We start from the raw sequence: 20,617 nt of genomic DNA, 5'->3' as shown, positions 1-20,617 counted from the left end.
AAGGGATCGAAATGGACCCAAGAAAGGTTAAGGCCATTCACGATTGGAAGGAACCCGGAAACATAAAGGAGCTACAGAGTTTTCTGGGTTTAGCCAATTTTTATCGGCGTTTCATCCCCAACTTCTCACAAACTGTGCTCCCCTTGACCTCTTTACTTAAGAAGGGAGTACTATATTCTTTTGAAGGAGAACCTCAGAAAGCTTTCCGACTCCTTAAAAGAAGATTCTCCACGGCTCCCATCCTGATCCAACCTGACCAGACAAGACGATTCATCATGGAGACTGACGCCTCCATTGGAGCAGTGGGAGCCATTCTCCTCCAAGAGTCGGAGGACGGTCTTGAGCATCCTGTAGCGTATTTTTCCAAGACCTTAACATGTAGCGAACGGAACTATTCCGTATTGGAAAGAGAGCTACTAGCCATCAAGCTAGCTTGTCAGGAATGGCGTCATCTCTTACAGGGAGCTGCTCATAGCTTCTTGATTCGCACTGATCACAGAAATCTCAGGGTACTCCAGCAGATGGAATGCACCAATGCCCGTCATGCCCGATGGGCCTATTTCTTTCTACAGTATGACTTTACGATAACTTACATTCCTGGGACGGAGAACAGGAAGGCTGATGCCTTATCCCGAAGTAAGGGGGAAGTATCAGGATTATATCAAGGACATGACTTGGTTCTCCCCAAGCTCAGGATTTTGGCTTCCACGACCACCTTTCTCAAAGAGCTTATACCCTTGTATCAGAGTTGCCCAGAACTCGCGCACATTACCACCAAAGAGAAGGATGGATTGTATTAGCATGAGGAGGCGCTCTATGTACCCACCCAGAAGCTTCAAAGAATGGTTCTTTCCTGGTGCCATGACTCGCCCTTGACAGGTCATCCTGGCATCAGAAAGACATACGACTTAATAAGTAGGGGCTTCTGGTGGCCAAGACTAAGAAAGGACGTGAGTCAATACGTATCTACCTGCTCTGTTTGTGCTGCAAACAAGTATCAGACGGGTAGGCCAATAGGGTTGTTGCAACAATCTCCTCTAGCAAATCGTCCCTGGGAACATATTTCCATGGATTACATTGTGGATCTTCCGGTGTCTTCTGGTATGACTGTAATTATGGTCACTTGTGACTCCTACAGCAAGTTGGCACACTTTTCAGCCTTTCAGCGACTGCCTTCAGCTTCTGAGACAGCAGCCGTCTTTCTCCGTGACGTAGTCCGCCTGCATGGTTTGCCTAGGACTATAGTCTCTGATCGTGGTTCCCAATTCACCTCGAGATTCTGGGCCGCTCTCTGTCAGGTCTTGGGAATCCATAGGGCTCTCTCCTCGGGTTATCACCCCCAAAGCAACGGCCAAACGGAAAGACTTAATGCCAGCTTGGAACAGTACCTTAGGTGCTTCTGTAGTCCACAGCAAGAAAGGTGGTTTGAATTTCTCCCCCAGGCAGAGTTTGCTTATAATAATGCAATTCACACCACCATACAGATGAGTCCGTTCTTTTGTACATACGGTTTCAACCCACAATATCTACCCTGGGTTAACACACGATCGACCAAGGTTCCGGCCTTAGATGAGGCTCTCAGAGATCTGCACGAGGTACAGGAGACAGCCAGGAAAGCTCATCTAGCCAGCCAGGATGCCCAGAAGAAGTGGGCAGACAGGAGCAGACGTTCAAACCCCGACTGGAAGGTGGGACAATTGGTATGGCTGTCAACCAGATTTCTTCCCAGATGGGTTCACAAGGGGAAGTTTTCTTCTCGATTTCTAGGACCCTTTCCCATTGTTCAACAGATCAATCCGGTGGCTTTCAAACTTAAACTCCCGGATTCCCTCAAGAGGATTCATCCTGTCTTTCACACTTCTCTTCTCAAGGTCTACAAGGAAGACCCATTTCAGAGGCCTGTTCATAAGGGACGCCCTAAGGTTGATCCTGCCCCGGACGAGTACGAGGTGGCTCGTTTGATCGATTCCAGATATTGTAAGGGCAGGTTACAGTACCTGGTACATTGGAAGGGCTATCCTAAGGAGGAGAGAACCTGGGAGCCTGACTACCACATACATGCTCCTCATCTTGTAAAGAGGTTCCATCGTTTTCAGCCAGGCAAACCGGGGGGACCCCCAAGGAAGAGGGGGTATACTGTCAGGAATCGAGGGTGGAAGCTGTGGGATCGATGGACGCTCTAGTCCTCACCCAAGATGGCTGCCTGCACTATAAATTTAGGCCCCGCCTCCAGCTCGGCGCGTTGTATCTGTGTATTGCTTACACGTCTACCAGCGCTCCGAGTAGCTCGTTACTTATTTCCGAGTATTCCTCCTAGCTCTCGTTTTCGGCGTGAGCTTGTTATTTTCTCCTGTGTCCTTCTACCCTTTCTGTCCGCTCTGTGTTCTAGTTATATGTAGTTTTCTCGTAACCTACTATCTGTGTTCAGCCTTTCTCGCTCGCAATCCTTTTCGCGTTCCGCTTCTGACTTAACTTCTGTTTACTTTTCTCCACTTGCGAATCCCTTCGCACTCAGCTCCTCGCTCTGCCTTTCTGAATCCTCTTTTCTCCGCTCGCGATCCCTTTCGCGTTCCGCTTCTGACTTACCTTCTGTTTACTTTTCTCCACTTGCGAATCCCTTCGCACTCAGCTCCTCGCTCTGCCTTTCTGAATCCTTTTTCTCCGCTCGCGATCCCTTTCGCGTTCCGCTTCTGACTTACCTTCTGTTTACTTTTCTCCACTTGCGAATCCCTTCGCACTCAGCTCCTCGCTCTGCCTTCCGGTACATTAAACTGCTTGCGGCCTCTATCTGCTTCGGTGTCCGAAGCATCCGACACTCCCGGCATCCTGAAGTGTCCTGACTTTGAAGAAAGCTCTCACCTTTCAATCCATCATAACTGAACCTTCTTCATCTCCGCCTGGGAGAACCTGCCTTATACCTGGCCTGGAACCACTCCTCGCCTAGCCTGCAGATCTACGTTTAAGGGTTTTTTCTGCCGTTCCGGCTTTTTCCCTTGGGCACCGAGGCTGGCCCACTGGGAGCCCCCCACGGCAGGTATCCACTTCTGCCACGGTGGCCTCCGGAGGGGCCAGACCTTACTTGCACGATAAGAAGGTTAGATCACCTAAGGATCTTATCTCTAACAAGAAGAAGGAACGACCCCGGATCCGGACTACGGTAAAGGACTCAATATCAGAAGATCCAGGTGAGGAGAAGGGGGAGGTGGAGCCGAAGTCTGACAACCTTGTACTGAGCCTCCTCACCATCATGGCACTTGTATCCGCTGCCTCATATCCTCCTAAGGACAGAAACATGAGACAGAGGGCAAGATTGTCCCGTCTCCATGAACCATCATCCCACCACAACTATAGAGGCTATATCGATCTAGCTAACAAACGCTCGCAATACTTCAAATCTGCCACTCTCCACCCTGCCCCAATAACAACTAACCAGTCACCTTCACAAAGAGTCACCCCTACTAAAAATAAACAACTTCCCTCGACTAAACCAACTAGCACCCTATCACTAACTGGGTCACTCATCAATGCTAGATCCATGGTAGCCCACGCTACAGAGATCTCGGACACTTTAACCAATGAGAATTTAGACCTACTAGTCATAACCGAAACATGGCTCCATGAGGCGGCTGGCCCTGCCATCATGCTAGCAATACCCGACGGCTACCAACTACTAAGAGTCGATAGACCCAACACCAAAGGAGGTGGCCTAGCTATCATCCATAAATCTACCTTACCTATTAGATTAGCTACTACCTTGCTATTTCCATCATGTGAACTCCTTACTGCTAAACTCCACCTTTCTTGTAACCGCACCCTCACCATGTATGTCATCTACAGACCACCTGGACCACTAGGAACCTTTAAAGACGACCTAACTAGTATCCTAACTAATAATACCAAAGACCACGCTCAAATTCTATTACTGGGAGACTTCAACTTGGGCTTTAATGACTGTAATGACAAACACGCTCTATCTGTTGCCTCACTTCTGAATGACTACGCCCTAACACAAAAAGTCTCCTCCCCTACTCATGCCAAAGGTAGGACCCTAGACTGGGTTGCTGATCGGAATTGCAACATTAGCATTACCAACATAATGCCACAATCCTGGACTGACCATTATTTAATTGTATTCAATGCCTCACTTGACCTTATCCGACCCAAACCTATACTTATGGCCCCGCCACTCCCCACCAGAAGCAAAAAAGACATCACAGCAGAACAACTCTTACCCCACCTCCTCCCCACTCTCGACAATCTAGATAACATCACAGACCCCACTTCACTTGTGGAAGCCTATAACAGCACAATGATCAAGGCACTTGACTTGATTGTCCCAACCAAAATACGCAAAAGCAAACAACTTTGTCACCTAAACAACTGGTTCACACCACACTTGAAAGACCTCAGAATTCAAAAAAGAAAGCTGCAGTCAATTTGGCAACACTCACCCACTGAGGAGAACAAAATTAAATTAGCCACTTTCGCCAAACAGTATAAAAAGGAAATCATAAGCACTAAAAGAAACACCTTTAATGATAGAATATCTAAGGCCAAATCAGATACCAAGGAGCTATTCTCCATCCTCCGTGAAATGGAATCACCCATACCCCCGACTGATAACATTCCTAAAAATAAGCTCTGGTGCACTAATATACAAAATGCCCTGACGGGTAAAATTAGCTTGCTCCAAACCAAAATTGCCAATAAAAAAGCTTCCCTGCTCCTGCCAACGGAGCCTACACCTCAGCCACAGCTCCCGCCAAACCAGCCTAACACCCCTCACCCATTTAGCTTCAGACAAATATTTATAATAGAGACGAAAAAAATCATACTATCTCTAAAGCCTTCCAACTGCAAAGGAGACAATTGCCCTGGCCAAATTATAAAAGATGCAGCTAGAGACCTAGCCCCCTTCATCTCTAAACTCATCAATGCATCCTTTAAGTCTAACCTAGTGCCCAATAACCTAAAACAATCTTGGGTGCTTCCCTTGCTAAAAAAACAAACACTTGACCCCGCAATACCGACAAATTACAGACCCATCACCACCGTCCCATTTCTGCTTAAAATTATTGACAGAGTAGCGTACCTGCAAATTCAGGACTACTTAGAAACTAACAATCTACTAGGCTCACGGCAATCTGGCTTCCGTCCCCTTCATGGTACTGAAACAGCCCTGATTGACCTTAAGACCCAAAGTGACGAGTTGAAGGACAATGGCAAATCAGCTATGCTACTCCTCCTTGATCTGTGGCCTTCGACTTGGTAGATCACGCAGTCTTATGCAATCAACTCAGTTCCGCCGCTCATTTTTCAAGTGATGCCATAACCTGGGTACAATCCTTCCTTGCAAACCGGACAATGAGAGTCTTCTCCCCCCTAGCAGCCGCTGATCCCACACAAGTTTTATGCGGTGTCCCTCAAGGATCATGTGTATCTCCGATGATGTATAACATCTTTACTAAGCCTTTGTTTGACAAGTTGGACAGACTGGGTATCATCTACACTAATTACGCAGATGACACTCAGATCCTTATCCCCCTTTCGGGCAACTTCTTGGAAGACACGGCCTTAGTAAATAAGATATATCTCCTCATTCAGGCCTGGGTGGCATCTCACGGCCTCTGCCTAAATGACGACAAGACTGTAACGCTCACCTGATTCCCACGGAGGCGCAGGTCTGGCTTCGAGTGCTGATGCTTCTTCAATGGTGAAGCGCAGGACTCTGAAGATGGACAGGAAGGGCCCCCTCTACTCTGGCTTCTCCGGCTCGCAGGAATATTCCCCTGTGCGTGAAAAGGGAGTATTACCTACTGACTGAGTTATGCTCAAGCCTCCCACTCTCTTCCAACCCTCCACGATACCCTTCCACGATTCCCCGTGAAGTCTCACCTTAGGGTCAGGAAGGATGAGCTCTCCATCCTGCTTCTGATGCAGGGGCGCGTTGAAACCCAGTTACTTCACTGGATTGAGGATTGATGGGAGTTCAGGTAAGCTTGACTATTCAGGTAAGGCTCTGTAAAAGTTCTGTTGCAAGTTCGAAAGTCCAAGCTTAATAATAATGTTCATTGTCTTTTTTCCCCTTAGGGGCCGGGGTTCGGAATGCCGGAGATATGGCGCCGACCCGAAGTGAAACGTGCAGTTCCAGTAAATGACAGGTAAGTTCTGGATGAGCGCTCGGGTAATGTCTTTGCATTCGCTCATTCAATGTCTTTGTCTTTTTTCCCCATAGGGGCTGGGGTCCGGATGCCTGGAAGCGGCAAGACCCGAAATGAAATGGGAATGACCCAACAGGTAAGACTTAGAAGGAAACTGAGCTTTTCCTATTCCCTTCCTTCTCTCACCTTGTTCTTGTCTTTCTCTCTAGGCTCTGGGAAGTGGCTGTGGATCCGGATGATCGCTGCTGAAGATGGTGGCGTCCAGGAAAGGTGAGTGAAATGCAGCGCTGCAGCGATCGTAGCGAAATGCTTTTAAAATGATGTCTTCCTTTTCAGGATCGTCAGTGTGATGTCTCTGTGGTGCTGATTTAGCAGGTAAGGTCTTTTGTCTCCCTTTGCAGGAGACCCAGGATACTGACAGGCGTGGCTGAGGTCCAGATGCAGGAGCTGACACGATGAGCGTCCAGCTGCTAGGAGCAGAACAACGCGAAGCGTGAGTTGCTGATCGGGTGTGGTTTAAATAGCTTTGGAAGAAGTTCCAAGTGTGTATCCTTCCTCCGATCAGTTATGTATCCTTCCCCGACCACACCCGGGTGGAAAGTAGTCCCACAGTTAAAGTAGTTCCATTCAGGCCTCCAGAGGGCCTGGATGTGGCAGCATGGTCGGCATCAGGTAAGTGCACATTAAAACACTTGAACACATGTCTAGCTTTATGAGCCTGGCGCCTAAGGCGCCAGGACAGAGGTCCAACATGAGCCTGGCGCCTAAGGCGCCAGGACTGCGTCCAAAGGGCCCCAGCTTGGGCCCGCTGGCACTCCCCTGGGGGAAATGATGCCTGCCTCTGGGGTTGCTGGGTCGGACCTGGCTCCTTGGAGGTAGGCATCATGACAAAGACTGAGTTACTGATCCTCGGCTCAGAGCTGGCCATCAAAAAACTTGACCCAAACTATGCCTCATTCAACATCGACAATAATGTCATCAAAGTGATGCCTGCAGTCAAAACCCTCGGGGTCTATCTCGACTCAGCGCTCACTTTCAAGAAACAAACTAACTCACTAGCATCTTCCACTGCATATACTTGCAAATTGATCCGAGCATGTAGACCATTTCTAACTGAGACTAGCTGCATTACACTAGCTAATGCACTCATCATATCCAAGTTGGATTACTGTAATGCTCTATATGCAGGATCTAACAAGTATATCCTTGATAAACTCCAAACTCTCCAAAATAACGCTGAGTAGCTTTAAATATTCCTAATAGAGCTCATATCTCCACCTCTAGGAAAAATATCCACTGGCTAAAAATCAAAGACAGGATTGCCCTCAAAACACTTTCCCTCACCTCCAAATGTCTTAACAATATAGCTCCCCCTTACCTGGTAAACAGAGTCAACAAGAGAACTTCAAACCGTCCCACTAGAATGACCAATGCCTACACCTTAGTGGTGCCTAGATACAAAAAGAGTACAGCTGGCGGCTACAGTTTTCCGGTCATAGCTGCGCAAACTTGGAACAAACTCCCTATGGATCTCAGAATGGACCAACCTTACCCTAGCTTCAGGCGGAAAGTCCTCACCTGGATACGTTCCAATGACACTTAGCTCGACCGTCCCATTGCCACCTGCTCTAGAGACCCTAGATGACTGTAACTAGATGAATTGATTTCTGGTTAACTGGCTTGAACTGTAGTTTCAGATTTTCTTGTACATGCACCTTTGTTACTAATGTGAACTGTATAACTGTATTTTTCCTGTAACAAAGTTCTCAAGTATCCTTGTATTGTCTGCGCCCAGCTACCCCTTCGGGTTTGGTTCTGCGCTATACCAAATAAACAAACAAACAAACAAACAAACAATTGCAATGCTTATCTATTAGCACCTGTGTGCACTATACATGATACAGGCATTCCTCCACATACAGAACGGCTTGGTCTACCGGGATGAAAGAGCTTTCCAGAATCCCCTCCTCTTCAGAGAGTCTGAAAAGGGTCTTGGTCTATTAAGGTAGCATTTGATAGTCACGGGGTAAAGGTAGTGGCATTCCGATTGGGGAAAGGAGGTGGCACTCTTTGGAAAGTATCTGAAAAATGATTCATGCCCCCTCCTGTGGGAGCTTGGGCCTCATTCTGTCCTGTGTTTCTCTGAGAGCTCTGTCTTGGCGGTCTGCAATGGCACTCATTTTTCCAATGTCCTGTTTGCCTGCCATAATTACAAACCAAGGGGTGCACTGGGGGTATCCACAGTCCCTCTGGATTGGGCCAGCTCCCTGTCTCTGCTGTTCGACTGGTCCCCGCTGTCACAGCTCTTCTGCCGGGCTCAATGGTCTCTGTTGAATCGGTTGCCCGGAGTAACCACCCACCTGCCACCCCTTTGCTACCAATCACCCATGTATCATTTGCTCTTTCACTCCACTCCTTTGCAGTCCTGAGAAGGAAGGGGACTGATAAGCACAGATACAGCAGAGTGGTCCTGACAGAGTTATGGGGAACTCAACCTGCAGGTTTTCATCAGTCCCTATTTAATAGTGCTCTTGTACTTCAATTTCCCCTTTTACCCATTCCCGATATTAAAACAGAAAAAAAGATAACATTGAGAGGTCACCTAAAAATACCTTCTCTTTCCAAAACCTGAATGCATTCAGGCCAAAAATACCAGACGTATATGCACAACAGCAACCAGCCTGAATAGTTCACCAGTGCCTATTTTTTGCCAGATCCATTCCAGGGCAGAAATTGTAGACAATTGCTAGAACCACTGCAATGAAACAGGGAAATATAATGACCAATATAACATACCCAACCCAGAACTTCCATCCCATCTCTGTTTACCCCCTAAATAAGTCCCCCTTTTGCCTGCCCATTCCAAAATCAACAAGGAAAAGAGTCTTGGTCTCTGGTGTGGTGCCGCATGCACAAGCATCGACCTGATGTCGTCCTCACGAGAGCCCCTTGGAGTTCTTATCAAGAACTCCTTACCTTATTCTTAGTGTGCTCAATAGGTCTAAGTCGTGTATAAATGTAAACTTGATTCAAAGGCAGTAGTTTTAGATTTCCGTAAATGAACATGCAAACGTTTATTAATAGCAGTTTGCTTCATGCTCCTATCCCAAACCAAACCAACCTGCTCCGCCCCACCAGCTCTGTGTTAGGGCCCAAGGGCTAAATCCAGTAGTGGTGGCTTGACACGTCGTGATGCAATTGAGTCTTTGTGACAATATACCACCCCTCAAGAGTACAAAAGGACAGATTGAGGTGAGTATTGCCTGAAAATAATGGTACACCCTGGTACTCAGACAGCTGGCTGCAAGACAAATGAACCAAGTATTAACATATGGCTAAAGGCAATGTAATCTCAAAACAAGGTGATGAACTGATACTCACAAGCAAGAAAATCAGAATGGGACTGAATAGTTCCAAGCTAGATTGGTGAGTATCCTGAAACAAGAAAGGTCACTATTACCAGGAGTACAGAAGAGTAAGAGAAAGGAAGAACCAAACTGTTTGTGCTTACCAAATGAGTGGTCTGGGTAGATGCAGCAGATGAAATTTGGGAAATGAAGTGGTAGTCCTGGAAACACAATGTCCTGTTTCCTATTCCCGCCGGCACGAGGACGCCTAAGGAGTCTATTGATCCTTGCGCCGTTGCGCTAATGTCCTTTGATCGTTGCGCCGATGCGCGAAAGTCCTTTCTGTTCTTTAGAGTCTTTGAGCGATAAGAGAGTGAAGACGTAGCACTGGTTGTAGTTGGAGTAATCCAAGAGACTTCGGTCTTGGCAAAACAGCTAAGACGTGAGGAATGAGATGAATGCAGTCCGTGGCCGTTCCGGGTCTAGCAATGAGCAGGTAAGATTTGAGGGATGAGCCGAATGCAGTCCGTGGCCGTTCCGGGTCTGGCAACGAGAAGGTAAGACTAAGGCAATGACAAGAACAAGGAAGGAAAGTCACAAGTTAGACCAGGGATTCAAGGAGCCAGAAGACAAGGTAACAAGATGCGTAGCTTTGAAAATTGACAAATTCAGAAGCAGCGCCGTGCGCGGGGGCAGGACCTAAATACCGGTCAGCTGACCGCACGCATAGCACAGCGCCATAGGCCTGAGCACCTAAGTGAATGCAAAGGGCGCCAGCGTTCCTAGGCAACCCATAGCGTTCTCTGAAAGGGAGCGTGGACAAAGACGAACCATGGTTCAGAGGTGCTAAAGAGAATCCCGCTTTGGAATGAAAACTGTTCACTCTACTGGGGATTCTGGAATGTTTGTTCCTGTGCGAGACCGATCTATGATCAGACGAACAGACATCTAATGGAACCCTGACACTCTGCTCCCCTTATACGAGAAGCTTGACCCCATATTTTCAAGGAAGCCTACGCAGGTCTTCCTGCATGCAGTTCCTGACTTCAATATAACAAAGGAGTTCATTGTACTATTGCAAGAGTCTGTCATCCATGTCCACGGTTCCCGAGCATCTTGTGATAATCAAAGTCTGGGTCATGATGACCAATATGGCATCATCCTTCTCAGGCGATGGCCATATGCCCTCCACCCCTGGTGTGTGTCCAGTCCCCTAGGAGCGGGTCATTGTTCAGTCCTGCTAGAACCGATGTAGTCCACAAAATTACACACTAACCCCGAGCACATTGAAAAGTCCTAAACTCAGCAGTTCCTTGGGTATGCATGTCCAGTCTCTCACATCACTGATAAGCACTACCTTCAGCCAACAAAACAAGTGGAAAACCCTCAACAAAGTCTGCTACCATTTAAAGTAAAGCAATAAACGCTAGGGTTTGTAGTATATGGGCGTGGCGAAGGCATCACAAAGGGAAAGAAAGTTTGTATATAGAATAAAACGTAGGAATCATCGCCCCCAGTCTCATCAGCCTCCCCACCCCTGGTCATATTTCCTCAATGACACCATTGCACTTCAGTCGATTTTCTGCGGTAGAGGTCCACACCTTCACATTAGCTATCAATAAAATGGTTTATTCCCCCTGAGGGATCTGAGTGTAATGAGGAAAAACTCGAGCTTCACTCGTCTTTCAAATGCCACTCGGAAGACAGGGTGGAATTTCTGCTCGTTGTTGGTGGGAATACATTGTATTAAGTCGGTATCGTGGGTGCTTCCCTTGACAGTATCGGTTGAAGGCTTCATGCGGTCATTGGCTGATGGTGTTTACCTGTCACTGCTCTCCTCTTTACCTATGCTATGCAGCCTTTGACCCCGTAGTTTATTCTTTCCTTTAGACAGAGGCTTTCCTTATCAGTGGTTTGCCGATAGGTGCAGCGTTATCAGTTCTTTTAATATTTAACCTAATTTACGCTGTGTAAACCTAGACAACTGGATTTCTTGTGAGTCCTCGAGTGACAGAGTTCGCCGCAGCCCTACTGTGGATTTTTGCGGGCTCCTGCTACACATTGATCAGATCGCTCTGCAAAGTTCCAGTGCCACCACACCTTGCAAACGGTTGCTGAAATCGCCTATTCGGATTGTAATCATAGTTCAAGCATTAATTCCACAATAGGGGAGAATTCAGTGCTCAAATTGGCAGCTTCTTAGACTGCCCCATCCTTGAGATCAGAGTGTATGGAGCCACCAGTACACAGCGCATGGCAGCGCTTTCCTTAGGTACCGCAATGTCTGTGTGTACTTAGACATCTTTGGAGATGAACACCTGGATCTCCATGCCAGCGCATACCTCATCTAATGTCACTGCTAGTCAGTACTGGTGCACTTCTTGACAAGGATGCAGCCATGTCTAAGCCATTAGACACAGTCACATCTATTTCAGCATAAGCAGGCATGTCCATGTAGGTGTATACAGCAGGTGCAGGCCAGAGAACACCATGCAGTGGAGGCAAGTGTAGGAAGTGATGCCCATGGCAGTTCTAGCCGGAACATCACTTCCAATGTTCTAAGTTTACTCCTGTCGTATTTCAATGACATATAGGCGTGGATGATGCCTGGACCGCAATGTCTGCTTCCCCCCACACAGTAATGTCCACTGGCATCTAAAGCCACATTCATGTTTGTCCTTGGCCTCTTGGACCTCAGCATGCCATGATGTGCCTACACCGGCTGCATCACCGCCTAGCTGCACCGGTGCCTGTCCCTGCCATCCGGGACCTCAGCATGCCCTTATGTGCCTGGACCAGCGGCATCACCGCCTAGCTGCACCGGTGCCTGTCCCTGCCACCCGAGACCTCTGCAACGCTGTACCTAATTATTCACTTGGTGGTTGTGTTGCTTCCCGGTCTGTATGTACTCCTCCTGGACCGCCCCACAATGTTACACTAACTGAGCTTCTAGTTGATGTGGAAATTCTTTACTTTGGAATCCCACCAGTAACATGGGGGGCATGGACAGGGGGTGGAGGCGACGGGAGTGGTGATGTGGTCACCTCCAGCCCCTGTTCAATGTAAATGTTTGTCTCTCAGAAGATGAATCACAAACACCTGGAAAATAACCACAGACAGGAGTGTTCCCTTACAAGCAACTTATCAAGGGTGGACACCTATTCAAACTAAAACACTCTACTGTTGTGCCTTTAAGGGAAGCTTGGGACGTATGAGGCACAGATCACGTGTCAGGGGAAGGGACCAGGAAGGGAGAGTGTGGTGAAAGCACTGTGCAGGAGGCACGTGCGAAAGAGGAATCAAGAAAAGGCTCCCCAGTCATATGTGTCCGTCGCATTGGTATGCCTGAGAACATGACCACTGGTGATGAGTGATCGCGGACCTATGACTGCACTTGCCACTGCGCCATCTCGGCATTGCCAGAGCTCCTCCGCTGGCGTGCCTGGCATGAGATCCAGACCCAGACGCCAGAGTGTGCGGTGAGAACCCATGACCAATCCGACAGCACTGTGTAAGATACCGTACCCCACATGGTTTGCAAGGTGCACGGCACAAACGCTGGGACAGTCATACAAAAACCTTATTTCGGCCGATAGCCATAAAAGTACTAATGATTAAAATGTTCACACAGTACATATAAATAGTATACCAAGTTAACATTTTGGTGAAATAATGCAAAGTTGTTGGGTAAAGTGCCAATGGAAGACATCACCGCAAATATACAATCCATGCTAAATATACAGTCCAATTATAGATTAAAAATAAGTCTAAAAACACCACATCATCCACCAAGGATGGCTGACAACCGCTGATACCTGACCTTCTCAACACAGGAAGAACTGTTGAGGTACACCTCCTCAACTTCGGCCATATTTCAAGAAACAAGCAGACGTAGCCTCTTCCCCTTCCATAATGTACTCAGCTGCAGTGATGACATTTTAGTATTTGGAAAATTCCAGGTGGAACACGCCCAAGAACTAATGAAGGCATGTAAATTACTACAAGAAGAAGGTCTCACTTTAAAAAAAGGAAAAGACAAAATAAACAAACAACACCTGCTATTCAACAGACATGCTTTGTCCGACCAATGCATGAATCCAGATCCAGGAAAAGAACTCACAATCCAGATCCACATCCAGGACAAGCTGCCGTCCACGAGCCAAAATATATGATGTGAGTTCTTTCCTCAGCATGGCAGGGTACTGTGCAAGATGCTCACCCAACTATGCCACCATGACAGAGCTCCTCTGACACCTGTTAAAAAAAGTATCTCTGTTCCAGTGGAGTCAGGCATGTCATCACTTTTTAGCAAAACATCTAGCCTTCTTTAACCCATCCTGACATACTGAACGTACAGTGGATCCCAGCCCAGTTGGGCTGGGAATTATACTGGCATAAAGTGATGAAAGAACGTCGACCACCAAACACGTGGTGGCATATGCCGGTAGAGCATTATTTACAACACTATCTGCATATTCACAAGTAGAGAAGGAAAGTTTGGCTGGTGTCTGGGCATGCAAACGCTTAAATCACTTTGTGATTGGAAAAGGTTCACGCTCGTAACAGACCATCAGGCTCTGCTCTCACTGTTGAGTAATCCTAGGACAAGAATGCCACCACGTATTGAGAGATGAGGCACCCGTCTACAAGAATATGACATTGGACCCGGGCATGGTAAAGACCTGTACCCAGCAGACCACACATCTAGAACCCCCAAATTTTATCACAAAGTCACGCTGCAAGATGAAGTGGAAGAATACCTGAGATACGTCCCCACTAATGCACTACCACCTGCAATCTCTGAAGATGCCTTCCTGGCTGCTTCCAGTGGGATCCACCTATCAGTTTGGCTATACACCTCACTCTCGAGAATAAAGTGAAAGTCTATCGCAAAATACAAGAGAATCACCAAAACGGTAACATAAAGGAATTTGAAAGACTAGCACTAATTCACACAGAACTTGCGGTGACTGAACAACTTCTTCTTCTGTGGGGGAGCAGATTGGTTTTGCCTAGAACAACACGAAGGTTATTAGTTCACATCGCTCACGAAGACCACAGCGGCATTGTGAATACAAAGAAACTGCTCAGTAATCAAGTATGGTAATGATATATAGATTACTTAGTTTAAGAGATAATAGTTCACTGCATAGCGGCCCACTGTACGTCCAAGAGTGAACCGCAGCTGCTGTTACAAAACACTGAACTATCGAAGGGCCTTTGGTATATGGTAGAGAATGATTTATATGGACCCAGGATAGATGGGTGCCACCTCCTCGTAGCTAGTGACGAGTATTCCAAATCTCCAATGATTAAACCAGTGCACACTACTGCATTTTCTCACATGGCGGGAGTGCTAAATGAGATTTTCAGTGAATGGGGCATTGCGCACACGGTGAACACATACAATGGCCCATCATTCAAAGGAAATGACTTCAAGCGTTTTGCCAAACACATGCCAAACATCAAAGGATCACGCTGGCATGTTCACAAGCCAACGGAATGGCTGAAAGCTTCATGCCATGAATTAAGAGAACAATGCAGAAAGCTGTTATTGAGGACATGTCTACCGTATGCTACAATATTATCGCAGTACACCCATGGTTCAACAGGTATGACTCCAGCGGGACTAATGATCAAGTATCCTCCAAGAACACGCCTGCCCCGGATTGACACTTACACGGAGGAAAGGAGTAATGACAAACACCCAAGCGACATAAAGAAAAAACAAGAAACAAGAGAACAAACTGATCACAAAATAAAGAGAGTTCATGGTTGGAGAAGAATTAATAGTGAAATAGAAACAGAAAATTAAAACAGACTCTCGATATGGGGAACATGCTCGCCTTGGAAACAAGACGACGCGGAGAAACACAGGTTCGATCCCTGGGTCCATGCTTAGAAACCTCTGGGTATTAAGCATGTTATAAATAACCTATAACAATAATAATAATAATAATAATATGCAGCCACTCCATTCATAGTGACCATCAATAAAAAAGGAACCATGATCACAGCACCAGCAGACCATCGAGAAGTCCGTAGGAATGCTTTGCATCTCAAACACCTGAGAAGCCCAACACACAGCTAATATACGAGGCGGCTGGATACAGCAAAAGGAATCAAGCAGGAGCCCGAGGTTACCACTCCACTGCAGACTCAGAATGAAACCGGCGAAGAAGACTCCACCAAACTATTCAATAGGGAGACCCCAGAGAGTGATGAAGAAACCTCAGAGACAGGTAGTAGAAGAGATGTGAACTGCAACAAACAAGATCATTGAGGGGGGGTGTTGTGAGTTTAAGGGAGGTTTGGGACAGACTTGGCGCAGATCACGTGTCAGAGGAAACATCAAGGGAGGAAGAAGGAAAGGCGTGGAGAAGGCAAAGCACAGGAGGCACGGTCAGACGAGGAATAAAGAAAGGTTTCCTCCGTGCATAAATGTCCGTGTCTTATTGGTCAGCGCACATGTATGTACACATTTCCTGATTTCCTGCAGAGTACAGTCTTAAGAAGAGAGTTCAAAGAGCTCTTCACCACCCCCTGAAGTAGTATAGTGGGTAAGCGTCGCCCTGACCCTACTGACCTCGGTTCAAATCCTGGCTCTGGTTGCAGGTTGTAATGGCTTCTGAAAATACAACAGTAAATAAATAGAGTGCTAATGGATTTCCGAGATCCAGAGATAATTCTTTTACTGGATCCGGGAAAACCAGTTCTAATAGGCAGCACTTGATGTCACTGGAGTGCTGCTCCTTCCCAGAACTCAGTTTATCTCATACGGTCTTCACCTGAACTTCAGAGAATGCCATGCTCTGGTTACTGGGTGTCACTTCTCCCGTTAGAAACTCATTTAAAGGTTTCCCGTTTCTTGCAGTTGGGTACCTGTGACTAAGTTCTCTGGACATGAGGCTACATCATCTTCGGGGGGCGTGGGGGGAGCAGGAGGTGGGATACTGGCTCCTTATATGAGAAAGTGGGCATGGAGGAAGTTTATGGGCTATTGCTTAGACCAGCGCAACCTCCTCTGGAGGCCAACGTGGATCATCACTGTTTTCCAAACGTGAGCTTTGTCCTGAAGAAAGGAAAGGCTTTTTCAAAACAACCTCCAATAATACGTAATAACAGTGGCCCCAAACACACATGGCCTCATTACAAGCAGAGTGGCAAGTGGTAAAAGTGGTGGTAATTCTGTTACCACCACTTTCACCACTATGCCGAAATAAGTGTTCCAGGAAATGGGTTCTAATTCCACTGGCGGAATTAGCACTGGTGGAATTAGCAACAGTGGAAATACCTGCACTAATTCCACTGCCGGAAATTAGCACTGGTGGAATTAGCACTGGAGAAAATACCTGCGCTAATTCTGCTGGTGGAATTAGCACCAGAAATGTAATGGTAATTCCATCCGGTGCTGCAGTTCCTGTCCTCCTGTGGCCCTAATAACTGGTCAGGGAGTGGTTTTCACTTCTCTGACTGGTACTTGGGGACGGAGGTATTTAGTCAACTCGTAAGATCACGTCTTGACAGCTACACATCTTGATACAGGATCATATACAAAACAGGATCAACATCCGAACAGCATTAGCACCACTGCTTACACTTTAGTTGGTACTGCACTTTCTTACCACAGACACCTTTCAACACACTGTGGGCATGCTGCATTGAAAACACAATCTGACACAATGAAGAAAAAACCAAGTAAACATCCAGGAACATACCCTTGTCTTTCATGTATTCATTGCAATAACATTACCAAAGGGAACGTCATCACACATTCCAAGACAGGCGAGAAGATACCGCTGAAAGATCATGCCACTTGTGATACCCAAAATTGCATCTACGCCATCAAATGTCCATGCAGACTCACATACGTAGGGCAAACAAGACGTAAGGCGAAACTGAGGTGGAATGAACATAAATCTAACATAAGAACCAACAAAAGGCACTCCTCGGTAGCCAGACATTTCAGAGAACACAAGCACCAAGTTTCATAGATTCGTTTTCAGATTGTAGAAGTCATCAACAACAAGAACTTGAACATGAGCGTCTCGAAGAAACTCGAACAAAGAGAAGCCTTTTGGATTCATAAACTCGAATCTGTAGCCCCGTCTGGGTTAAAGGAAGAATTGGATTTACACTGTTTTTTTATAATATACATTGATTGGAATCTAATGTGGACATTTACATTACTGGGAAATATGGTTTTTATCACACTGTATATCACATGGTCACTAATTCAAGTATGGGTTACCTTCAAGTTGCTTCTCGTGTATTTTTGCATATATATAGGTTACCTTAACAAGCATCCAATTAAGGCACACAATAACGGCTTAATACCCTGTATACATCAGCAACTTGGTTTAGAGGGTACCAGGGTGGAACTATTAAGAGCATTGAGACTTATTAGCATGCGCCTCATTGGTCCGTTGTATGCAATGCACATTTTCTTTTGATCATTTATTATTTAGAGCATCACGTAATGTGATGACTTATGGGACAGCACAGTGCAGTGAGTGCACTTAATCTCACGAGCAGTGGCCTCTAGTATCCAGCGCGTACACTAGAGTTAGTCATAGACTGCTCGACATTAATTACTGTGTACATTCCTCCCCTCCTTAGTGCAACATGAACATTGAGGATCTTTATGATGTTTATGACGGCTCAATCACTTGCATATAATAAGGGAAGTACGCGTTCAGAAATAGTAAATAAAATGCCTTAGCGTCTTGTCATCATTGGCAACACGGACGTCACATTATATGTAGATTCAGTTTGCAAGCTGTGCGTGCTCCGGGGTGCCCAACCAACATTCATCTTAACTACTTACGTCTGCTATATGCGGATTTCTCTTTGCCCCATAGATTAGATGAATCACGATTTGAATGTCCAATAGACGATCAGCGGACGGTCCACACATGGGACTTCAATACCCATGATTCCCCACTAGGATTCAGGTTATAACATATCACGTAGCACGTGATGACGTGTGATTATAAGCAGGTAATAGGCCCATGCAGCGTTTCGTCACCATTGGCAACGCGGTGCCGCAATCTACGAAGAGCTAGCTTGCATGTCAAGCGGTCTCCAGCACCACAAGGAAGTGTAGATTGAGCTGGGCTACGGATGCCCAATTTAGATTTATCGAGAGTCGCCTCTCACATATTTATATGCTGTTTTGTTACCAGATCCACGGTGTTCCAGCACAACTGCATACAAAATCAAGTCATATTGAAATTTGTACAGCCTTCACCGGCTGAACTCACAAAAAATGTTGAGAATTTACAATAATGTACCTCTAATATTGCAGTAGTATTGACTACACTAAGGGCGTCTCCAAAGCTCAGTGGGAGTCCCACTGAGCATATTTGGTTTTCATGCTGCATTGCATGGCACAGCCCACCTTTCTATTGTGCCCATCCATGTGCTGGATACGCTCATGCAGCATGCACCCTAACACATCACCCTGGCCACCACCCCGGCTCAGGTAAATGCAACAAATGCATGCGTCTATGTAGCTGGCCACAGCCCGAACATCATTGCAGCTCTGGATGGAGCACATGTGAAATTGGTGTACCCGCCCAGGCATCCAAAGAGATATACAGAAACAGGACACAACCACATTCCTGTAATGTACAGGTGACATGTGGCACAGACCTCACTGTGAAACTATGTTGCGCTTGCTACCCAGGTTGCCACGGTCCTGCAAAACAGTACACTGTGTGCATATGGACCTGGATCCTGGGTAAGTACAATCTCCATCATACAACTCTCACGTGCTCCACAAGTGATAATGGTCCTAACAACGGGGGGAGGGGACACAGGAGGAGGCATACAATCAGGCACATATAAGGACCACACTGAAGGGACGGTTCATGTGTCTCCACCAGGAGGCCCCCTAATGCACAAGCCAGACAAGGTGGCCATAATTGTTGTGGCCTGTGCTATGCAGCATAACATGTGAATTAGTAAACATGTACCCCTGCCCCTGGATGTCCTCATGGCTACCCCAGAAGACGATGACACACAACCGGGGTCCACTTGCTGCCACACAGTGAGCGTAATTAGCAATTTCTTCTGAGAACATTTGATTACACGTACCTCAAACAATTGCATATACTCATACATTAAATTTGTCACGCTCATTACAAGATGACTGTCCTCGCATCTTTTCGAGTGTAAGTGTTATTACATATGTATACAAAGAAAGACCCATTACCTCTCTCCACCCTCAAACCCCCATATCCATTCCCTCTAACACCCTCAATCCCCAACACCCATTCCTGTCCTCCCTGCTCAAACCCCATATCCATTCCCTCTCTCCACCCTCAAACCCCAACATGAATTCCCTCCCTTCACCCTCAAACCCCAGCATTCATTCCCTTCCTCCACCCTCAAACCCCAACACCCCTTCGTTCCCTCCACCCTCAAATCCCACCACCCCTTCCCTCCCACCACCGTCAAATCCCAACACCCATACCCTTCCTCCACCCTCAAACCCCAACACCCCTCCCTCCACCCTCAAACCCCAACACCTCCTCCCTACCTCCACCCTCAAACCCCAACACCCATTCTCTCCCATCTCACTCAATCCCCATGTATTATCAGTACTTATTTCTGTGGGTGTTTGCCACGTCCACAGAGAGCACTTTAAAGGAGTGCTGGGGGCTGATCCCTATGTGGGAGTGGCTGATATGGAGCAGGCTGAGTTCACACCCCAGATGTGCTGGAGAGTCAGTGTGATGGCTCTCATCACAGTCTCATTGGATGCAGGCATGGCCTCTGCCAACTCAAACTCTCTCTGTGCAACAACAGTAACACCAGCTGTGCTATTTCCAATTCTCCTGCTCAGCATTTATGCGGCATTGGACACCTGCCTTGATGCCCCTGAACAGCTTCCCTCATTGCCTGAGAGTGGGCTAGAGGCACCTGTCCACTTCCGCATTCGCGCTCCTCAGTCACATTGAGCTTTTCCCAAATGGCAGTAAGACCTGGTTGCGATAAAGGGGGTGCTTTATTACAGGACTGATCCCTCCCACCATCTACTCCTGTGTCATGATATCCATTAGTGTCATCTGTGCCCTGCAGATGTTGATACTGCGGTGCATGGCC

The 20,617-nt window shown here is 46.9% G+C and overlaps 1 long non-coding RNA gene across 1 annotated transcript in view; it reads right to left on the bottom strand.

The window, feature by feature from the left end:
- LOC138582088 (uncharacterized) overlaps positions 1 to 18,421 on the bottom strand; it is a 101,828-nt gene extending 83,407 nt beyond the window's left edge. Inside the window, exons 1-4 of the long non-coding RNA XR_011304947.1 lie at positions 18,336 to 18,421; positions 9,673 to 10,071; positions 9,543 to 9,596; positions 9,283 to 9,462 (exon numbers count right to left, since the gene is read on the bottom strand). This is a non-coding gene — a long non-coding RNA (uncharacterized lncRNA). The remainder of the gene's footprint in view (positions 1 to 9,282; positions 9,463 to 9,542; positions 9,597 to 9,672; positions 10,072 to 18,335) is intronic.
- Between the last annotated feature and the right edge of the window lie 2,196 nt (positions 18,422 to 20,617).

Source organism: Ambystoma mexicanum, chromosome 3q (assembly GCF_040938575.1).
Source record: "Ambystoma mexicanum isolate Mex_15411 chromosome 3q, UKY_AmexF1_1, whole genome shotgun sequence".
NCBI lineage: Eukaryota > Metazoa > Chordata > Amphibia > Caudata > Ambystomatidae > Ambystoma > Ambystoma mexicanum.
The sequence above is the reverse complement of the archived record's forward strand: the minus strand, read 5'-3'. Positions and strand labels throughout refer to the sequence as shown.